Source organism: Neophocaena asiaeorientalis, unplaced genomic scaffold (genome assembly GCF_003031525.2).
Source record: "Neophocaena asiaeorientalis asiaeorientalis breed wild unplaced genomic scaffold, Neophocaena_asiaeorientalis_V1.1 scaffold25, whole genome shotgun sequence".
NCBI classification, from domain to species: Eukaryota; Metazoa; Chordata; class Mammalia; order Artiodactyla; family Phocoenidae; genus Neophocaena; species Neophocaena asiaeorientalis.
The window spans coordinates 137923-152329 of NW_020172492.1; the positions used below are offsets into that span (position 1 = coordinate 137923).

The 14407-nt window shown below is 37.0% G+C and overlaps 1 protein-coding gene and 1 pseudogene across 3 annotated transcripts in view; one reads left to right on the top strand and one right to left on the bottom strand.

Annotated features, from left to right (window-relative positions):
- The window catches only part of KCNT2 (potassium sodium-activated channel subfamily T member 2), a 360211-nt gene that overhangs the window by 10674 nt on the left and 335130 nt on the right, over positions 1–14407 (top strand). The window lies entirely within an intron of this gene.
- On the bottom strand, positions 6721–7313 carry LOC112395149 (39S ribosomal protein L11, mitochondrial pseudogene; annotated as a pseudogene).

Genomic DNA, 14407 nt, shown 5'->3' on the forward strand with positions numbered 1-14407 from the left:
TTAGTTCTTGATCTCCATCTATTCTTTATCGGTAACATTTCATTCCTTCTTATTTAAATTAATATAGCTCTTGCTAGCATGCTTCATTGTTCCAAGCCTGTTCTTTGCACCCCACCTCCAATAATCTCCATGGCCAGCTCAAGTCTCATTCAACTTAAGCATTTTTCATCAGAATCTTCTTAACATAATTTTAACATAATATTCATGTCACTGATGCTTATTATGTAAAATTTAAAATGCTCAGCCCAGTATTCAATGTTCTTCATTAACTGACTCCTCCATTAATTTTTTTTTCCTGAAAACACATTTTCAATGTCTTCAAACTGCAGGCCCAGTTTTTTCTTTTAAATAAATCAATTTATTTAAACTAAAACAAACAATTCACCCATTTCTCCTACTCCCTCTCCCACCCTCTGCAACCACCAATCTATTCTTTGTATCTATGAGCTTTTTCTTTTTTAAAAAACTTATTATTTTTTTAGATTCCACATGAAAGAGAGATCATATTTTATTTGTCTTTCTCTGTCTGACTTATTTCACTTAGCAGAATGCCCTCAAGGTCCATCTGACACCATTTTGGTGTCAGATTCAAAATGATCACCAAAGCCTATGTCAAGGACCTTACCGCCTATGTTTTCTTCTAGGAGTTTTATAGTTTTAGGTCTTATATTTAAGTCTTTAATCCACTTTGAGTTAACTTTTTGCATGGTGTAATATCGTTGTCCATTTTCATTCTTTTCAGTGTGGCTCCCCAATTTTCCCAACACCATTTGTAACAAATGGCAAGATTTCATTTTTTTTTTTTTTAGCTGAAATATATATGTATATACACACACACACACACACATATGTATTTGTTGCATTTTCTTTATTCATTCATCCATCAGGGGACTCCTAGGTTGTTTCTATATCTTGGCTATTATAAATAATATTGCTATGAACATAAGGTTGCATATATCCTTTGAGTTAGTGTTTTCTTGTTTTCAGATAAATACCCACAAGTGGAAGTGCCCACAAGATCATATCATAGTTCTATTTTTAGTTTTTGGAAGAATTTCATAGTGTTTTCCATGGGACTGCACCAATTTACATTCCCATCAGCAGTGCACGAGAGTTCCCTTTTCTTCAAAACCTCTCCAACAGTTGTTATTTGTTATTTTGATAATAGCCATTCTGACAGGTGTGAAGTGATATCTCACTGTGGTTTGATTTTTTTTTTGAATTTTATTTTATTTTTTATACAGCAGGTCCTTATTAAAAAAAAGGTCTTTTCAGATTTTCTGCCCATTTTTAAAATCAGATTGCTTGCTTTTTTGCTATTGAGTTGTATGAATTCTTTATATATTTTGGATATCAGCCCCTTATCAGATTTATCAGTTGCAAACATTTTCTCCTATTTGGTAGGCAGCCTTTTGAGTTTGTTGATGGTTTCCTTTCCTGTGTAGCTTTTTAGTTTGATGTAGTCCCACTTGCTTAGTTTTGCTTTTGTTGCTTTTGCTTTTGGTGTCAGATTCAAAATGATCACCAAGGCCTATGTCAAGACCTTACTGCCTATGGTTTCTTCTAGGAGTTTCAGGTCTTATGTTTAAGTCTTTAATCCACTTTGAGTTAATTTTTTGCATGGTGTAATATCGTTGTCCAGTTTCATTCTTTTCAGCGTGGCTGCCTAATTTTCCCAACACCATTTATTGAAGAGACCGTCCTTGCCCTAATTGTATATTCTTGCCTCCTTTGTTGTAAACTAATTGAACATATATGCATGGGTTTATTTTTGGGTTCCCTATTCTGTTCCATCGATCTAGTGTCTGTTTTTATACTAATACCCTACTGCTTTGATTACTATAGCTTTGTAATATAGTTTGGCATCAGAGAGCATGTTGCCTCCAGCTTTGTTCTTATTTCTCAAGATTGCTTTGCCTATTTGGGGTCTTTTATGATTCCCTATACATTTTAGGGTTGTTTGTTCTATTTCTGTGAAAAAAAACCATTGGAATCTTGATAGGGATTGCATTGAATCTCTAGATTACCTTGGGTAGTATGGACATTTTAACAATATTAATTCTTCCAGTCTATGAGCACATAATATCTTCATTAATTTTTCCTAAACTGCTTTTTGAAATTTAGTCATTGTAGTTACTCACAGAAATCACTCCCCACCTCCCATGCTGATATCCACTTCATTGCCTTTGCTGGTATCACACCACGTTCTGAGGCTTCCTGGCATCTCTTCCTGTTCACGTCATCCCCCTGCTTCATGATTGGACCCAAAATCAAACACAGAACCAGAGTTACTAATGAAATCTTTGAAATCACTCAGGCTATTCAATATATTTTACATATCATGATGTTGTTTTATAATTACTGACATGTTATTTCAGGTATAACATATAACTTTCTAGGGAAAAAGTCATGTCTTCAATTCATTTTGGATCTTCCTATATTATTTAACACACGTGGTTTACACAAAGGTTCCAAGAATTTTAATTCTGTAATATAAGGAAGATATTTTTAAAAGAAAAAAAAGTCACAGCTATGAATATATATGTGCACCACATACATACATACATACATTATTATAATAAAAGTACAAGGTCATTTGAATTTGAGATGTTTTTCTCCATGGAAACAAAATAGTTTTTTAAGGCTCCTTCTAAACCCAGGTATGTAGTTTAAATCATTTGACTTGGAAATGCCGTTCCCACTTCTAGTTTAATATTCACAAGAAGCTTTCCTTTTGAAATGGCAAAGCAGAATGTGCTTCAGTCCATAATTCATACAGTGACAGTTCAAATGACTGTTAAAGTGAATTCTGAATTTTACATATAGGGCTGCTCAGTGAAAGCCATCAGTCTGCTTGACAGCCAGCAGTGCCATTGTCCAAGAGACTTGTGGAGGTGTTGAAAAGATCAGATAGGTAGTGGTAGTAATACTTATATAATTGGGATGAACAGAAGGAATTCTTTTGGTCTTAAATACTGTAAAAAACAGGGTTTTTTTTTTTTTATTGAGGAACGGTGCTTATAGTAGTTGAGTATGTTAAATTTTGCAGTGTTAGTGTGAATAGAATGATTTTCTAGAGGAATAAAAACTGTGTGAAATATATCAGTGACAGTTATCTAAACATGTTCCAAGTCTTTGAATAGAAGGAGGCGCATTCTTCCAAAACGTGTATATTCCAATTATTATTCTATTTACCGAGTCAGATCTTTACCTGCTGTTTTTGTCCAATGGAATGAACACTTTTGATTTCACTTCATTCTCCTCTTCAGTATCAGAAAGAAGCTTATAATACATCTCTTTACCACATGGCAGGTAGGAGAGAAACATACTCTAGTCACTTACAGAAATATATAATTAAATGTGTTTTTAGAAAAAAACTAGTTAAAATGTTCATTATAAAGTTGCTCTGACTTGCTGATTCTGTAACTCCTACTACATATTCCAAGTAATGTCTCCTTTTAGTAAACCCGTATAATAAAGTGAGGGGAAGTTCCTCTGTGCATCTCAAATTGTGTTCACATTGAACTTATGCCTGCTACCATATGAGTTAGGATGATGTATGTGAGGTACTTGAATGATACAGTCCCACGCTCATACCATCCGTGAGCTTATATTGTGTGGGAGATATAAGACATGCAAAATAACTCCCATAAAGTAGAACATGGTACAACGGACAGTATTATGGGAGTATTAGAAAGAGCTTCTTGGAGAGTTTTAGAAAGTAAATTTTATATATTAGGATTCATGTATTAGACATAAAGTAGTTATGGCTAGCCCAAAGGTATGGTGGGTCTTCCATGGGGCATGTTCTAGGAAAAGATGCAGTAAGTAGACTAGATTGGACATAGTATAAGATACTTGTGGATCAATAATGGATATCAGTAGTTTGGGGGAAGACTGTAGGAGAACTTATATTGCCAAGTTGAAGAGTGTGATTTTTTTTTTTTTTTTCTGTAGACTGTGGGGAATTGTTGAAAGGTTTTGAATAAGGAAGTTGCGTGATTAAAATTGTAGCTTTAGAAACTACTGGAGGAGTAGGAAATTCATTAAGCTAGTTTAATGGGATAAAAGAGGTAGAGCAGTGATAGTGAAAATGCCCCCCCCCAAAAAAATTCAATAAAATACTTTGGAAGTGTCATTAACAAATGTGAAAATGGATTGGGGTGAAGAATATCAGTGTTGTGAAATGAGAGGAAATATGAAAAGAGGATCAATTTGGGTTAGTGTTTGTCATGTTTGTGCAATGCAACTTGATATTATTCACTGGGGTTATAAATACTAGGTAGCAAAATCTCTAGTATCTAATTATGCCTTGCAAAACATCCAAGGAAGGTACTCTTTAACATATTCATTTTCATTATTGATAAAATTGAATTCAATTCAACAAGGGACAGTTAAGGCCTGACCATGAATTGTGGTCTGTGCTAAGCCTCTGAAAACAAAGAATAAGGTGTTACCACCTTCATATATCTTAGAAAGGAGAGAAGGACAAATAAACAAGCAATTATTATATAGCATACTACATAAAAATAAGTATGAGCAAATTGTGGAGCTAGCACAGGGGAAAAAGAATTATGTGACAATATTATGTGCATTAATACATAAAACAGCTATTATATTGTATTTAATCCTTTTAAAATTTATTGGTTTTGTATTCTTCACAACATGTATGGAAAGGTAAACCAATCTCACGTTGCATTTTATAGGCAGAAACTCAACTAAAGATAATTTATTTTTATTTTTTCTTCTATTTTTTTATTGAAGAATAGTTCATTTACTATATCATGTTAGTTTCATGTGTACAGCATAGAAATTCAGTTATACATTCAGTTACATTCAGTTATACATATGTATATATCTATTCTTTTTCAGATTCTCTTCCATTATAGGTTATTACAAGATATTAAGTAGAGTTCCCTGTGCTATAGTAGGTCCTTGTTGGTTACATATTTTATATATAGTAGTGTGTATATGTTAATCCCAACCTCTTAATTTATCCCTCCCCCACCATAGGTTTGTTTTCTATGTCTGAGTCTATTTCTTCAACTAAAGAGAATTTAAATGCCTGACACAATAACAGAAAGTGTCTATTCTCTCAGTGGCAAATCCTAAAAAACCCAGCTAAGATACACTCAATAAAACAAGATGTCTGGAACTACTATAGTTTCAGGGTTGACTTTAGACTCCAGGATATATCTGTTTTCTCCATGGCTTCCATTGACATGTGTTACTCTTATCTCTGTGTCCTGGAGCTTGTCCCCTTGGTCCCTGAATGGCTCCTCTGGTTCCAGTGACAAAGTCAAGAGGTAGAGAAAAGAATTGTCCTTGTATTAAGTCCTTCTTTAAAGTGAGAAAAGCGTTGCCAGAGGCATCCTGACAGATATGCTCTCATGTGCTGTTGGCTGGAGTTGCTTTGTGCTGTGCCCAAACCAAACCATGGCCACAGCAATGAGACCTCGGGGGCTGGAGGCGGACTCAGCCTCCTCTGAAGAACTGTGCCACTTCAAGGTGTGCAAAAATCAGGTTTGTTTATGGGAGAAAAAAAAAAATGTATGTGTGTGTTGGTGGGTGGGTGAGGAGGGATGGAGGTTAGGCAAGTGATATGGCTATTGGGGTAGGGAACCCATAATTCCAATTCTAAGTGTAATTCTAACTCTAAGTGTAATTCTTTTTTTTTTTTGCGGTACGTGGGCCTCTCACTGTTGTGGCCTCTCCCGTTGCAGAGCACAGGCTCCGGACGCGCAGGCTCAGCAGCCATGGCTCACAGGCCCAGCCGCTCTGCGGCGTGTGGGATCTTCCCGGACCGGGGCACGAACCCGTGTCCCCTGCATCGTCAGGCAGACTCTCAACCACTGCACCACCAGGGAAGCCCTAAGTGTAATTCTTTAACTGTTTGATTGTTTGCCTTCATTTCTGAGCAGTTCTCAGAGGAAATCGTAATCTCAGCAGGTATCCTAAGTCTTCTCTTGATAAACAGAATGGTCCAATATGGGAAGGTTCTTAAGTTCCCTTATGAAAATTATAACGTTATAAGCACTTCCCTGGCGGTCCAGGGTTAAGACTCTGCACTTCCACTACAGGGGGCACGGGTTCGATCCCTGGTCCCGAGCTAAGATACTGCATGCTGCGCAGTGCGGCCAAAAGAACAAAACAAAACAAACAAAACAATTATAATGTTATAAACACTGCACTAACTTGTAACTGGACCCTTTGGAAAATTGTGAGCCACTGTAAACCATCCCTATGTGATGGTAGTTAACAGGTCTTGAGAGTGCAAAGCTTCTTTTCACAGAATCAACATTTAATCATATAGGTGTTGAGGAAGTTTTGGTATTTTTGGTGCTGATAGTAGATAATAAGGAAGGGCATACAGATATATGGATAGATAGATCTATATCTATATCTCTATATAATATAGATAAATGAGGTGTAGCTGAGGTGAATGCTTCCTTACTGCCAGGTGTTATTACTCAAAATATCAATTTAGAAGCAGGAAGTTTGTTTTATCTAAAATTTTAATGTAGACCAGCCACACCAACCCCCCTCACTGAAAAGTCATTCTTTACCTGAAAAAGCACATCCTACGTTATCTGGAAGAGCAGTGGAGAGACTGAAGGTCCTGCCAGGTTATGGGGAAACAGGTGGGCTGAACTCTGCCAGGGAGAGGTCAGGTTGATGTGACCTGCCTTCCTCCCCGCTGGCCCCGCCTTCCCAACTGGCCCCCTTCAAAATCCTGGAGGGTGGGGGACAGGGGTCACTTCTTGGCAGCTTCTGCCTGGGCTGCCAAATCTGCCTCTTTCTGAGCAGCCAGGAACAGGGCTCGCTCCTTCTGGAAAGCTGCCAGCTCTTCAGAACGGAGGTCCTTCACCACACAAATGCCCAGGGAACGGGCAGATCCAATGATGGAGTGGACAACAGAGGATGGGGCACGTCCTGCAGGGCAAAGGCGTTATCCTGAGCTTTGACGCCGGCGATCTCCTACACGTGCTTCAGTGGCACCAGGCCTGCCACTTCTTTCCCTGTGTGTGGGGCCCCCTTCTCAATCCCAGAAGCTGCCTTCAGGAAGTAGGAAACAGTGGGTTGGCCAATTTTGATTTCAAATGCCCTGTCAGGCTTCACAAAAATCTTGGTAGGCAGAGAAACGCCTTCTTTGATGTCCTTGGTCTTCTCGTTGAACTCCTTAGAGAACTGGTTGACAGAAACGCCTTGCTGACCCAGGACGGGGCCTGGCGGGGGCCCGGGCCGATGGTCCGGATCATGCCGCCGACCTCGGGCTTCCTGAGGGCCTGAGTGGCCTGGCTTAGCCTTGACATGATGAGGAGTTCCCGGCCTTAGTTCATTTCAGGTCTACAGCAAGGATATGGGGGGAGAAGGGGGACAGGGACATCTTCTAAAACCTGGCCTGCATCCCAGTGACTACAGCACTTTATCTCTTTCTTGTAACAAGTCATCTGACAATTATAATATGTTCTGCTCATTAATAAATCTGGGGTCTGGCAGTAGCAGGCATCTCTTGATCACGTATGACAGGTGTGGAATTTTTATATAGTTCCTTTTATAATTTTGCTGATCTGGCATATTTAAGATGAATTATGAGAAGGAGGGACCATAACTGATCAGATAATGCTTGAAAAGTAGTAGTGCACTTAGCCTTATTCCTTTTAATATCTTCTTTAACATTTTGGTGATTTCCCAAAGTCTAGCGGGCCATGCTGTTTTTAAAACAACAGTGGCTACAAAAATGTTTTCTCTGGTATAGGAATGAGGAAAGCCAGAGGAAGCCCATTTCTTTTATTTAAAAAATGTCTTTTAGAAGGTTTGTAGGAGCACATCCTAGGTAATGCTTAGTAAAAATTGATTTAACTATTTATATGCCTAAAGCCTTCTTTTAATGAAATGACATGAATATGATAGGCTATCGATTCAATAACTGACACAATGAATAAAAGGGAAAGTTAGATATTTTCAAAACACCCATAGAGATCCAAGAATATCAGGGATATGCAGTGATAGCGAAATATAATGTGTCAATGAATATAATAAATGTCACAAACATACCTATTCATACTTTTATAAGGGAGGGGCAACTTCTTAGATTGAGAAGATGTGGCTGTTTTCAGAGAGGTTGCCTTTGGATTGTGTAGACACCCCAGTGATAGCTAGTTTTAGTTTTAGAACAGAAAAACGAGGCAAACTATTATGTTTAAACTTATTAGAAAACTCAGTTGATAATAGATCATTCAAATAATTTTATTCTTTTATTTAAAAAATCAAACTTTGATCTTTAGTCCCAATAATTTCTGGACTGCAGATACTATGCTAAATAGTATTTTTTATAACATTTTTTAATATAGTTGGTACATTTTAATATGTAAAATTGTTCAAAGAATACATAAAATACTTTGACTATTTGCATATCTGTGTATACATATTGTTTATTTTATTTGTAGTGACTTTAATGGATGTTGTTTACATGAATGGAGTTTTACCAGAGAAGATAGGTTTTTTTGGTTTTATTAATTTAATTTATTTTTTATACAGCAGGTTCTTATTAGTTATCCCTTTTATACGTATTAGTGTATATATGTCTATCCCAACCTCCCAATTCATCACTCCACCACCCCTACCCCGCCACTTTCCCACCTTGGTGTCCATACATTAGTTCTCTACATCTGTGTCTCTATTTCTGTCCTGCAAAGTGGTTCATCTATACCATTTTTCTAGGTTCCACATAGATGCGTTAATACACGATATTTGTTTTTCTCTTTCTGACTTACTTCACTCTGTATGACAGTCTCTAGATCCATCACATCTCTACAGTGACCCAATTTCGTTCCTTTTTATGGCTGAGTAATATTCCATTGTATATATGTATCACTTCTTTATCCATTCATCTGTTGATGGGCATTTAGGTTGCTTCCATGAACTGGCTATTGTAAACAGTGCTGCAGTGAACATTGGGGTGCATGTGCCTTTATGAATTACGGTTTTCTCTGGGTATATGCCCAGTAGGACCATTTTTGGATTCGGTTGTTTGTTTTTTTGATATTGAGCTGAATGAGCTGCTTGTAAATTTTGGAGATTAATCCTTTGTCAGTTGCTTCATTTGCAAATATTTTCTCACATTCTGAAGGTTGTCTTTTAGTCTTGTTTATGGTTTCCTTTGCTGTGCAAAAGCTTTGAAGTTTCATTAGGTCCCATTTGTTTATTTTTGTTTTATTTCCATTTCTCTAGGAGGTGGGTCAAAAATGATCTTGCTGTGATTTATGTCATAAAGTGTTCTGCGTATGTTGTCCTCTAAGAGTTTGATAGTTTCTGGCCTTACATTTAGGTCTTTAACTCATTTTGAGTTTATTTTTGTGTATGGTGTTCTAATTTCATTCTTTTACATGTAGCTGTCCAGTTTTCCCAGCACCACTTATTGAATAGAGTGTCTTGTCTCCATTGTATATACTTGCCTCCTTTGTCAGATTAGTTGACCATAGGTGCATGGGTTTATCTCTGGGCTTTCTATCCTGTTTCATTTATCTATATTTCTCTTTTTGTGCCAGTACCATATTGTCTTGATTACTGTAGCTTTATAGTATACTCTGAAGTCGGGGAGTCTGATTCATCCAGCTCTGTTTTTTTCCTCAAAACTGCTTTGGCTATTCAGGGTCTTTTGTGTTTCCATACAAATTTTAAGATTTTTTTGTTCTAGTTCTGTAAAAAGTGCCACTGGTAATTTGATAGGGAGTGCATTGAATCTGTAGATTGCTTTGGGTACTACAGTCATTTTCACAATATTGATTCTTCCAGTCGAAGAACATGGTATGTCTCTCCATCTGTTCGTATCATCATTAATTTCTTTCATCAGTGTCTTATAGTTCTCTGCAGACAGGTCTTTTGTCTCCTTAGGAAGATTTATTCCTAGGTATTTTATTTTTTTGTTGCAATGGTATATGGGAGCGTTTCCTTAATTTCTCTCTCAGATTTTTCATCATTAGTATACAGGAATGCAAGGGATTTCTGTGCATTAATTTTGTATCCTGCAGCTTTACCAAATTCATTTATTAGCTCTAGTAGTTTTCTGGTAGCATCTTTAGGATTCTCTATGTATAGTATCATATCATTTGCAAAGAGTGACAGTTTTACTTCTTCTTTTCCAATTTATATTCCTTTTATTTCTTTTTCTTCTCTGATTGCCATGGCTAGGACTTCCAAAACTATTTTGAATAATGGTGGTGAGAGTGGAAATCCTTGTCTTTTTCCTGATCTTAGAGGAAATGCTTTCAGTTATTCACCATTGAGAATGATGTTTGCTGTGGGTTTGTTGTATATGGCCTTTATTATGTTGAAGAAGTTTCCCTCTATTCCACTTTCTGGAGAGTTTTTATCATAAATCGGTGTTGAATTTTGTCAAAAGCTTTTTCTGCATCTATTGAGATGACCATATGGTTTTTATTCTTTAATTTGTTAATGCGGTGTATCACATTGTTTTATTGTTGTAGAGTGGTTTGGTGGTGCTGAATTCTCTTAGCTTTTGCTTGTCTGTAGAGCGTTTGGTTTCTCCGTCAAATCTGAATGAGACCCTTGCTGGGTAGAGTAATATTGGTTGTAGGTTTTTCCCTTTCATCACTTTAAATATATCATGCCACTCCCTTCTGGCTTTAGAGTTTCTGCTGAGAAATCAGCTGTTAACCTTATGGGAGTTCCCATCTATATTATTTGTTGTTTTTTCCTTGTTGCTTTCAGTAAGTTTTCTTTGTCCTTATTTTTTGTCAATTTGATTACTATGTGTCTTGGCGTGTTTCTCCTTGGGTTTATCCTGCCTGGGACTCTGCACTTCCTGGACTTGGGTGGCTATTTCCTTTCCCATGTTAGGGAAGTTTTTGACTATTATCTCTTTAAATATTTTCTTGGTTCATTTCTCTCTCTCTTCTCCTTCTGTGACCCCTATAATGCAAATGTTGTTGCATTTAATGTTGTTCCAGAGGTCTCTAAGGCTGTCTTCTTTTCTTTTCATTCTTTTTTCTTTATTCTGTTCCGCAGCAGTGAATTCCACCATTCTGTCTGCCACGTCACTTATCCGTTCTTCTGCCTCAGTTATTCTGCTATTGATTCCTTCTAGTGTATTTTTCATTTCAGATATTGTATTGTTCATCTCTGTTTGTTCTTTAATACTTCTAGGTCTTTATTAAACATTTCTTGCATCTTTTCGATCTTTGCCTCCATTCTTTTTCTGAGGTCCTGGATCATCTTCAATATCATTATTCTGCATTCCTTTTCTTGAAGGTTGCCTATCTCCACTTCATTTAGTTTTTTTTCTGGGGTTTTATCTTGTTCCTTCATCTGGTACGAAGTCTCTGCCTTTTCATCTTGTCTCTCTTTCTGTGAATGTGGTTTTTGTTCCACAGGCTGCAGGATTGTAGTTCTTCTTAATTCTGCTGTGTGTCCTCTCAAAGATACAGTTTTGTCAACGGCTATTTTCACTTAACATATTGTTAAGTAGATCTAATTAAATCTGTTAAGTGAAGTGTATCTTTAAGTAGATTCCTGAAATGAGATTATTTATGATTGTGTAATATTCCATGATAGGAGTGATCACATTTATTTAATTCATATTGTTATTAGGCTGTAGGTTGCTTTCATGCTATTTCACATTCTTGTCTCTAAATATTTGTAAGCATTTCTAAGGCCTTGCTGATGATTTTCCTAAAATAAATTCCTAAATGTGGTATTACCATGTCAATTTTAAAGCTTTTAACGTGTATTTCCATACTGTACTCTAGAAATATGTTTCAGTTTCTAGATACAGTAATTATTAATTGGTGCCCATAACTATGCAGATTTTAGATCATTGTAAAAAAGAAGTTTATAACATGGTTGCCTAGGGAGTGCTATATTAGTCTTTTCTACATTCCTTGGGTATCATCCTTGTCTCATCATATATATTTACTTTCCTTATGTATTTTCCTTATATGATTATACATGCATATCATTGGCAAAACAAAAGCAAAGAAGAAAAAGCAAGGAAATTGACATGTCAGTGCATGTTTTAGCAATAACAATAAAAGTTACTGCTTTTATGAAATTTCAAAATGCTTACAATAAGATAATGCTTTTGCTTGCTAGTAAAATCTCTATTTTGCTCTGTGCTGGTAGCAACAAAAAGAAAGCGAAAAGATGAACAAATCACACATAGACCTTGACTGCTAGGAAAAGCTAATGATGTAAATGAATAATAGTCAGGTTTTTATTATTTCAAGTAAATCATCACATTTATGGCATACTACTCCCAAGACAATAGGGCAGCAGCTTTTTGTTTTAAATGTTTTATTTTTTTCCTGTTTTTTGTTTTCCTGCATATTTCATCCCCATTCAAATACTATTTAATTCACATTCACATGGAACTATAAAAGCTGAGATATTCAAAAGCCACTCACTCTTGGGAATTCCCTGGCGGTCCAGTGGTTAGGACTCCATGCTTCCACTGCCAGTGGCCCTGGTTCAATCCCTGGTTGGGGATCTGAGATCCCGCATGCCTCGTGGCATGGCCAAGAAAAGAACAAAAAAGCCACTCAGTCTTGAAATAGTACTTAGTAACTTTGTGGTCTTGGGCAATTATTTAATCTCTGTAGTATTAGAGTCCTCAACTATAAAATGAGGGTAGTAATCTTACTGCCTTTGGGAGTGAGATAAAGTAGCTTTGAAAAAAGTTGAATCTTGATAGTGAAAGTTTATTGCTGTTTTTTGTTTCCTAGGTTTTGAGTCTATTTTAACAAAATATGGTGATTGTGCTTTGGAGAGTCAAGCTCCAAGGTGAGGAATTCTTTCTTTCATTAGTCACAGACGACGAGACTTTCGTTCTTCCATGAGCACTTATTAAATACTGCAGTTAAGAGATCAAGGGAAGGACCTGTGAAAAATATATAGTTTGTTATGGTGAGATATAGTGGAAGAAATTGTACTACTTACTGGTTAAAAAATTTTTTTTCCTCAATTTTTGTTTTAGTAGCTGTCTTGACTATTTTCCTCTGGCTGTGTATTTCTCTCCATTTGTCTTCCTAGAAACTTAAGCAGAATTCCATTATAGAATCTTGAAGCCAAGTAATTTCACCCTAAGTCCCAAGGTTCCTATTCTAGCAAAGCCTATCAATTTACTATTAACAAAAAATTCAGTTAGGGAAAAAAGGCAGGATTTTCCTTTTGACAACAGTATTTCTAGTCACGGCAATGTTTGGTGATATACTTTCCTGGGAATATGTTCATTCATCTGTATTCTCTTTGTCTTATCCCCACACTGTGCTGATTTAACTGTGCAGACACTGTCCTCTCTGCTAACCCTACTTTCTTTGGAATCTTCTGGAATTCCTGCACCATCATAAATATATTTTCTTACACACTCAGTACTTTTCAAAGAGAGTCCACTGCATCTGCTTGTTTTATTTTATTTTTTAAAATTTTTATTGGAGTGCAGTTGATTTACAATGTTTTGTTAGTTTCCCATGTACAGCAAAGTGAATCAGTTATACGTATACATATATCCACTCTTTTTTAGCTTTCCCAAATAGGCCATTACAGAGTATTGAGAAGAGTTCCCTGTGCTATACAGCAGCTTCTTATTAGTTATCCATTTTATATATAGTAGTGTGTATATGTCAATCCCAGTCTCCCAGTTTAGCCCGCCCCCCTCTTATCCCCTGGTAACCATAAGTTTGTTTTCTACATCCGTGACTCTACTTCTGTTTTGTAAGTAATTCATTTGTACCCTTTTTTTTAGATTCTACATATAATCGATATCATATGATATTTGTCTTTTTGTGTCTTACTTCACTCAATATCTAGGTCCATCCATGATGCTGCATCTGCTTATTTTAAATCTTTTTAAAAAAAAATAAATTTATTTATTTATTGGCTGCGTTGGGTCTTCGTTGTTGCTTGCGGGCTTTCTCTAGTTGCAGCAAGTGGGGGCTGCTCTTCATTGCGGTGCGCAGGCTTCTCATTGCGATGGCTTCTCTTATTGCAGAGCACGGGCTTTAGGCGCGCGGGCTTCAGTAGTTGTGGCACGTGGGCTCAGTAGTTGTGACTTGCGGGCTCTAGAGCACGGGCTCAGTAGCTGTGGTGCACAGGCTTACTTGCTTCGCGGCATGTGGGATCTTCCCAGACCAGGGCTCGAACCCGTGTCCCCTGCATTGGCAGGCGGATTCTTAACCACTGTGCCACCAGGGAAGAGAGTCCACTGCATCTGCTTATTTTAATAGGAACCAAGCTGTAACGTGAACATCTTTTCCATGAAAACTGCCCGTTTTCACGCTGTTCCCCACATACCACAGGCCTGGGGGTGTGTTGCTGACCTTATAAATTATAGACCGTTACATCTCCATATCTTTGAGGTGCATTTTTTTTATTATGACCTTTGTTTTCT